The following is an 8917-nucleotide window of genomic DNA, read 5'->3' on the forward strand; positions in this document are numbered from 1 at the left end:
GCTGGCCAGAAGCCTCACAGTAACGTTGCAGCAAAGAATCCACCCTCATCGCCATCTCAGGTGTGGCATCAAAAAACAAGAGGCTATCATCTGCAAATAATAAATGATTTACCTCCGGTGCGCCCTCCGCAACCTTGATACCCCGTATGTTCTCATTCGGAGCAGCCGACTTGAGCAAACATGAGAGACCCTCGGCGACCAGCAAAAACAGATATGGAGATATTGGGTCACCTTGCCTGAGTCCTCGTGATGGGCTGAAATCTTCTTGCTTAGCACCATTAAAAACAACAGAGAAAGAAACTAAGGTGACACATCTCATAATGATCTCTGTGAACCATGCACTAATTCCTAGTTTTAGCATCACCTTTTCAAGATAGTTCCACTCAATTCTATCATATGCTTTCATCATATCAAGCTTCAAAGCACAAAATCTGTTGCCCTTTACCTTCCGTGTCTTCATGTAGACATTCATAAGCAGAGATGAAGTTATCCGTGATAAGCCGTCCTGGTACGAATGCTGATTGTTCCTCAAAGATGATTTCGGGGAGAATGAGCTTGAGCCGATTAGCCAGAACCTTAGATGCAATCTTGAAGATCACATTGCAGAGACTTATCGGTCTAAACTGTCCTAAGTTTTTTGGACTTGCAATTTTGGGGATTAAAACAATGAACATTTGATTTATCTCCTCCGGGGAATCCTCACCCTTTAGAACACGTAGCACCATATCAGTTACCTCATCACCGCACAACTCCCAGTGCCTCTGAAAGAAGTGTGCCGGAAAGCCATCGGGCCCTGGAGCCTTGGTAGGGAACATCTGAAATAAAGCCGCTTTCACTTCAGTGTTTGTATATCGAGCGTTGAGCATGTCATTCATGGCTCCATCCACCCTGGTTGGTATATGGGAAAGCACTTCCTCAATCCCAATAGTATTCTAAGAGGCATAAAGATTACCATAAAAACTCATTGCCATGTTTGCCATCTCTTGCTCGTCTGTACAGATCGTACCATCCGCTCGTTGCAGTTTGCTGATACGATTTCGTGACTTCCGAGCGCTAGCTTTCCGGTGAAATTTTTTGGTGTTGTTGTCACCCTCCGCCAGCCACTAAACTCGGGCACGTTGACGCCACATGATCTCTTCTCGCAAACACAGCTCAGCCATATGAGCTTCGACCCGCTCTTCTTCCAGTGACGGTCCGGTGCGGTTGGGCAGTGCTCGCAATTCCGCAAGTTTCATGCGAAGTGACCGCAACTCTGTTCTGACAGCACCAAAAGTGGTTCGGCCCCACTTGCGCAGCCTACCAGCTACGTAGGAAAGTTTCTCGGACAATGCTGCTATAGAATGGGCCTTGCTGTTGGAGTTCCACGCCTCAGCTACCACATCACCAAATCTCGGATCCCGCTCCCACATACATTCATAGAGAAACTACTTCTGTTTTACTCTCACACTCGTGTCCACGAGATCCGTCTCCAAAAGGATAGGGCAGTGATCAGATTTAGCAGCTGTTAGATGTTCCACTGAAGCAAAAGGAAAGAGAGCAGACCAGTCAGCCGTGCCCAGTGCTCTGTCCAGCCGTACTCTGCAAAAATGACCTCCGGACACTTTTTTCTCCCATGTCCAGTCCAAACCTCTGTAGCCCAAATCAGCAAGTCCACACATATCCACTGCCTCTCTGAATGCATCAATTTGCGCGCTGTCACGCTCATTAGGCCCCATTTGTTCCTCAGGCCGTAAGATCTCATTGAAATCTCCAATACACATCCATGGAAGAGTGCTCTCCCCTCTCAATCTTGTCATTGTGTTCCAAGTTTTGTACCGGAGAGACCTCGTTGCTTCCCTGTAAAAGCAAGAAAGGCGCCATTGTTCCCTCCCTGTTTCGAGCACCCATGCGTCAACATGATACTCCGAATAGTTCTTTATTTCAACATTCACCGAATTTTTCCAAAAGATACAAATACCACCACTACGACCACTACTGCCAACAGCAAAACTGAAATCAAAACCTAACGAGAAACGAAGACCCTCGACTCGACTCTTTTGCAACTGAGTTTCAACTAAGCAAAGAATAGAAGGTGAACTAAGCTCCACCAGGTTGCGGAGCTCTCGAACTGTCGCTGGATCACCTATCCCGTGACAGTTCCAGCTGAGGATTTTCATTGGGCTTGGCGGTGCTCCGAGGAGGAGCCCGCCAACAACGCCATCTTATCAGTTCCTTGCTTCAATGGTGACCCTACTTTCTTTGCTTTCTTGGCATCCCTTGGTGAGACATACGCAGGAGGTGGTGGCGGGACGGCCAACGTGGTGTCAACAACATCTGTTGCCTTGCCCCTCAAGCCCTCCACCGAGCTGTCTGACAGAACTAGGTTCAGGTTTCTCCTAGCAGTTGCAGCGACAGGCATCTCCTGCCTCTCAGCCACCGGCTTCAGAGGGCTAGTGACATCGTCATCTTCCTCAGTCGCATCAAAACCCGCGTCTTGAGACGAACGCTTGCGTGGTGGAGAGCGCTGGCGGGCAGAATTGCCCCGGCCTGCCCTCCCTCTTCCTCTGCTACCTGAACGACCCCCTCGAGGGGCCCATCCACCTTGCTGCTCTGGTGCAACCTCCCTTCGTTGTGCCAACATCCAGGTACCCCACTGTTTATCCTTCTCCTCCCACACTCCATCACCGCACTCCTCATGGTTGTGACCCATGAAACCACAAACCTTGCAGAAATAGGGGATCTTCTCATACTTCACCAGGAGGCGGAGTCTTCCTTCGCCCACAACATTCAGAGGTGTAATCCGTGTAAGAGGTTTACTGACAAGGACCGAGGGAGTCCTGGATTAGGGGGTGTCCGTATAGCCGAACTACCATCATCAGCCGAACTATCATCGACCGGACTATCATCATCGACCGGACTCCAAGACTATGAAGATACAAGATTGAAGACTTCGTCCCGTGTCCGGATGGGACTTTCCTTGGCGTGGAAGGCAAGCTTGGCGATACGGATACGTAGATCTCCTACCATTGTAACCGACTCTATGTAACCCTAGCCCTCTCCGGTGTCTATATAAACCGGATGGCTCTAGTCCGTAGGACACAACAACAACAACCATTACAATCATACCATAGGCTAGCTTCTAGGGTTTAGCCTCCCTGATCTCGTGGTAGATCCACTCTTGTAAACATCCAGAATATCAATATCAATCAAGCAGGACATAGGGTTTTACCTCCATCAAGAGGGCCCGAACCTGGGTAAAACATCGTGTCCCTTGTCTCCTGTTACCATCCGCCTAGACGCACAGTTCGGGACCCCCTACCCGAGATCCGCCGGTTTTGACACCGACATTGGTGCTTTCATTGAGAGTTCCTCTGTATCGTCACCGATAGGCTTGATGGCCTCTTCAATCGACAACGACGCAGTCCTCGGTGAGACTTTTCTCCCCGGACAGATCTTCGTATTCGGCGGCTTCGCACTGCGGGCCAACTCACTTGGCCATCTGGAGCAGATCGAAAGCTACGCCCTTGGCCGTCAGGTCAGGTTTGGAAGCCTAAACTTCACGGCCGATATCCGCGGGGACTTGATCTTCGATGGATCTGAGCCACAGCCGAGCGTGCCGCGCTGTCACGATGGGCACGACCTAACTCTGCCGCCGGACAGCACCTTGGAGGCCGCACACGAATCCGCTCCGACCCATAGTCCGGAGCCGATCTCTCAGATCTAGGACGGATGGCTGGACACCGCCTCGGGAGCTGCAACTTCTACGGCGATGGAGCCGAACACTTACATTTTCCCGCATAAAGCTCATGACTCCGAGGTGCCTGACTCTCTGCCGGACTCCGAACCTCCTGCGCCCCTGCTAGTCGAATCCGATTGGGCGCCGATCATGGAATTCACCGCTGCGGACACCTTTCAGCACTCACCCTTCGGCGATGTCTTAAATTCGCTGAAGCGTCTCTCACTATCCGGAGAGCCCTGGCCGAACTACGGCCAGGATGGTCGGGACGCGGACAATGAAGAAATTCAGAGCCCACCCACCACCCACTTCGTAGCCACCGTCGACGATCTAACCGACGTGCTAAACTATGACTCCGAAGACATCAACGGTATGGACGACTATGCCGGAGACGATCAAGAACCAGCGCCTACAGGGCACTGGAAGGCCACCTCGTCACATGACATACATATGGTGGACACCCCAAGGGGAAGCGATACCGAGGAACAACGGGACACGGCAGAGGATAATCCCGCCGATAAACAACCAAAACGGCGATGTAGACGCCGCCCTAAGTCCCGCCTCGATCAAAGCAACATTCCTAATGACCCAGCGATAGAGCAAGGCAAACCAGCGGACGACAAACATACAACCAAGCAACCATCCGAACAGGACGAACCGGATAATCAACCCCTTCACGGAGCAATCAACAGTCCGGACACACCACCGAAGCATAAGAACCTTCACAAAAGACTCGTCGCCACTGCAAGAAGTTTGAAGAAGGAAAAAAGGAAGCTCAAAACAGCGGAAGACATACTCAGAATGAAGTGGAGCAAAATACTCAAGTCCGCAGACAAATATGGCAATGGCCATCAAACAAAGAGCTACCCGAAGCGCAAGCTGCTGCCAAAATTTGACGAGGAAGCCATAGAGCCCTCACAGTCAAAATAAAGAGGCCGCCCGGCCGGATAGACGGCCAGATGACAGGCCAAAAGCGACAAGCGGCACCGCACACAAGCCGACTTATGATCCTGGGAAAACGGACGGCCCAACTAGGTCCATCTACGGGCCAAAAAGGAGGGCCCTTGGAAGTAACACAACACTACAAGTGTTCGAAGATAGAGGCACACCAAAATATAGGGGCACCACACACCCGCTATGTTTTACCGATGAGGTGCTGGATCATGAATTTCCAGCAGGGTTCAAACCCATAAACATAGAGGCATACGACGGCACAACAGACCTAGGAGTCTAGATAGAAGATTACATACTACACATACACATGGCTAGAGGAGGTTATCTCCACGCCATAAAATACCTACCCCTCAAGCTCAAAGGGCCAACTCGGCATTGGCTCAAAAGCCTCCCAGAAAACACTGTTGGAAGTTGGGAAGAGCTTGAGGACGCGTTTAGAGAAAATTTTCAAGGGACTTATGTCCGCCCTCCGGATGCAGACGATCTGAGTCATATAACCCAACAGCCCGGAGAGTCAGCGTGCAAATTCTGGAACAGGTTCCTTACCAAAAAGAACCAAATAGTCGACTGTCCGGACGCGGAAGCCTTAGCAGCTTTTAAACACAACGTCCGAGACGAATGGCTCGCCAGACACCTCGGCCAAGAGAAGCCAAGAACAATGGCCACGCTAACAAGCCTCATGACGCGCTTTTGCGCAGGAGAAGACAGCTGGCTAGCAAGATGCAGCACCAGCGACCCGAGTACATCCGAGATCAGAGATGGAAACGGAAAATCATGGCGCAGGAAAGATCAGCGCCGGAATAAAGAAAAAAGCCCAAGGGCACGGCGGTCAACGCCGGATTCAAAAGCTCACGGCCAAACAATAAAACACTGCTTCTTAAGGACAACAGCGTCGAGCTATCAAATTTAAACAAATTTTTTTATCGGATATGTCAAATCCACAGTACCTTCGGAAGGCCTGCAAACCATACCAACCGAAATTGTTGGGTTTTTAAATAGTCTGGCAGACTCAACGCCGGACACAAGGGGCTCGATGCGCCAAGTGAGGACGATGACGAACCCCACCAGCAGAGCACCGGAAGTCAAAAGACTTTCCCACAAGAAGTCAAAACAGTAAACTCACTTCATGTGATAGTACGGAAAACCAACACGGCACTTGCTAAGACAAGTGTCGCACGGTCCACCCCAGTGGAACACCGAGATTGGATGTCAAAACCAATCACTTTCGACCATCTGGATTAGTCCAGAAGTATCCGGAACGCAGGATAGACTACCCTGATATTGGATCCCATAATAGACGGACTGCAATTCACGCAGGTTTTGATGGACGGCGGCAGTGACTTAAACCTGCTATATCCGGACACAATCCGCAAGTTGGGATAGACCCTACTACAATTCGGCATAGCCGCACTTCCTTCAAAGGAGTGGCGCCAGGCCCTTACGCCAGGTGCACAGTTTCATTATTACTAGAAGTTGTGTTCGGGTCACCTGACAACTTCCGACGAGAAAAGCTAACCTTTCATGTCGCCCCATTTAAAAGTAGCTATCAAGCATCACTGGGACGGGAAGCTTTCGTCCGCTTCAATGCAATACCACATTACGCGTCTCTTACGCTTAAAATGCCCGGTCCACGTGGCATCATTTCATTAAAAGGTCGCCTGAGACCCCGGACACGGCTGGACGAGTCCGGAATAAATAAGCTAGGGGCTACCTAGCCACACACCCCTTCACAAAGGTTTGTACATATAAGCCATAATGAGCTAGCATAGGCTCAGCTTTATTAATCTATATTTCAATTTTTTATGCACTTTCTCGCACGATTTCTTTTCAAACTAAGTTCCTCTCTTTTTACAGATGAACAACGTGCACACCCGTCCAGGATATGGCACAACAGAGACACAGGCGCAGACGTGCAGTAGGGACCCATTGCAAGGACTCTTTTCAGACTAAGACCCTACGTAAACCTTTCTTACTGTCTCTTGTTGCTATAATCCCCTGGTTTCTCATTATAACCAGAGTGGAGACTGGCGTTTTGGCATTGGCCGCGCCAGAACAACCTGCCCGTACCTGGACACAAGGGGCTTAGGGCATTGTTTTGCCCGCTATTGTAGAGACCGAACACCTTCGGGAGTGTTCGGCGTCTCGAGTTAGGCCTTATATGCATCAGCTCTGAATCATGTCTTTGGTCAAATGTTGGGTTTGCCCGGCTCCTGTGTTTTGCTGCCTTACGTTCCGTATCATCGGCTAACACGGCACCAGGAGAACTACTGCGATTGTGCCCCAGTTCGGCTGGGCGAGCACCTCAGTAGAGAAAGCCGAAAACTGACTGTCATGATACAGCGAGAGACTGGTCAACCACTCGATCGACCATAGCAATGTTTAGAATTCCTCCGCTTTGACGAAGGGCCGTTTCCCGGTCAGGCACATACGCGCCCCAAATTCGGAGAGCGCGGTGCCCCCAGGGGCTATGTCGTAGCCCCACCCTCGAACTCCATGGCTAAGCGAAAGTGATAAAGCATTATAGTCCGGTTGCCTCGTTTGCTACGCTACCACCTCCTTTACAGGACCGAGACATCGGATTAAGTGTGAAAACGCGCTATTTTTTGCGAACACCCCCGCACCTTGTGCGTGGGGGCTGAAGCCGACGACTGCCATCTTTCAGGTTATACACACGTATACATGAACGGACGCATAGGAGATATTCTATTACTTGAACGCACAAGTATAAAAGGCGCTTACATCATAAATATTGTTTTACATCATAAAAACGTTCACTCGAACGTAACATCTTTTGAGCACTGCGACTCTATTACATGAGCACCACGCAGCACTTCGCCAAAATAGTGCTCGGCGGGTAACCGGTTATCGTCCGAACCCGGGGTCGCAACAGCGGTGGCATCCATCTCTGTCCAATGTGTCTTCACATGGGCGAGTGCCATCCGCGCACCCTCTATGCAGGCCGACCGCTTCATTGCCTTCATATGCGGCACCGCCCCAAGAAATTGCTGCAATAAGCCAAAGTAACTCTTCGGCTCCGGCCTATCCGGCCAGACATGGGTCACACTATCCGCCATAGCAAGCCCGGACAACCTATTTAGCTCAGCCCACTCGGCCAAATGGTCGGTCAGCGGAAGTGAGCACTCCGGACTATGGAATTGAGACCAAAATAGCTCTTCCATCTTGTGATCCTTCTGGCTTCGAAAATGCACAACGGCATCCGCCACACTCGCTGCTAAGTCCATATAAGGGTCCTCTGGACCCCACAGTTGGCCCAATTGAGCATACTTTGGATCCGTAAACCTTTGGCGCAGCAGAAAAGGCTTGCCAGCTACAATTTCTCCGGCCTGGTGCAGCTCTTCCTTTATAGCCCGCATTGTAGAGCGGGCATCCTTGGCTTCGGCGGTGGCCTTCTCCAGGTCTTCTTGCCCCTCTAGGCGCTCCTTCCCAAGAGCCTCATTGCGGTCGGTAGCATCTTTTAACTTCACGGCCATTTCGTCCATCTCTTCCCTGCTCCGGCAGTGTGCGGCCCTTTCGTCCGCTAACTCCTCGGCCGCCCTCGAGGCTGCCGCATTACTCCTTCTGGCCTGCTCCTTGGCTTGAGCAAGTTCGGCCCGAAGGCTCTCCACAGCAGTGGCACTATCTGCATTCCACGCACATGTTGTAAGGAGCTGGCTTCGGCCCCCTTACCAAGTGACCGCACAGAAACACTTACCTTGCGACTCATCAAGTCGCCTGTTGACCAGCGTGATGTCCGCATCTGCAACAGCGAGTTGCCGCTTTAGTTCAGCAACTCCATTAGTCTGGCTGGCCCCTGGACGACCCGCCACCTGCATCGGCATGGCGGAAATTTAAACCTGCGATTTTGATCCTCGGCACGCTGTCGATTTCGACAACCTACCGAGTCTCAGGGGCTACTATCTATACAGGGCGCATTCTATATGCTAAACTGTTAAAAGGTGTGTCATTTTTACGCACCTCAAACCCTGCCAGCAAACTCCTGACGGCATTATGCAACCCGCCTTCGGCGGACGAAACCCTTTCAATCACCATGCTCATCAATGCGTGGTGATCTTCTGAGATAGACGCCTTCTCAAGCAGATCCTTCAGCCGTACACCAGTTGGCGCCGAACTATCCGGCTTTGCCGAACCCGGGGGCTCCCTCCGTGACGACACTTCAGGCTCGTCCGCCCTATCCGACGGCGCCCCGGACGGAGGCGTCTCGCTCTCCATCATCTCCGGACGAAGGTC

Source organism: Triticum dicoccoides, chromosome 4B (assembly GCF_002162155.2).
Source record: "Triticum dicoccoides isolate Atlit2015 ecotype Zavitan chromosome 4B, WEW_v2.0, whole genome shotgun sequence".
Lineage (NCBI taxonomy): Eukaryota > Viridiplantae > Streptophyta > Magnoliopsida > Poales > Poaceae > Triticum > Triticum dicoccoides.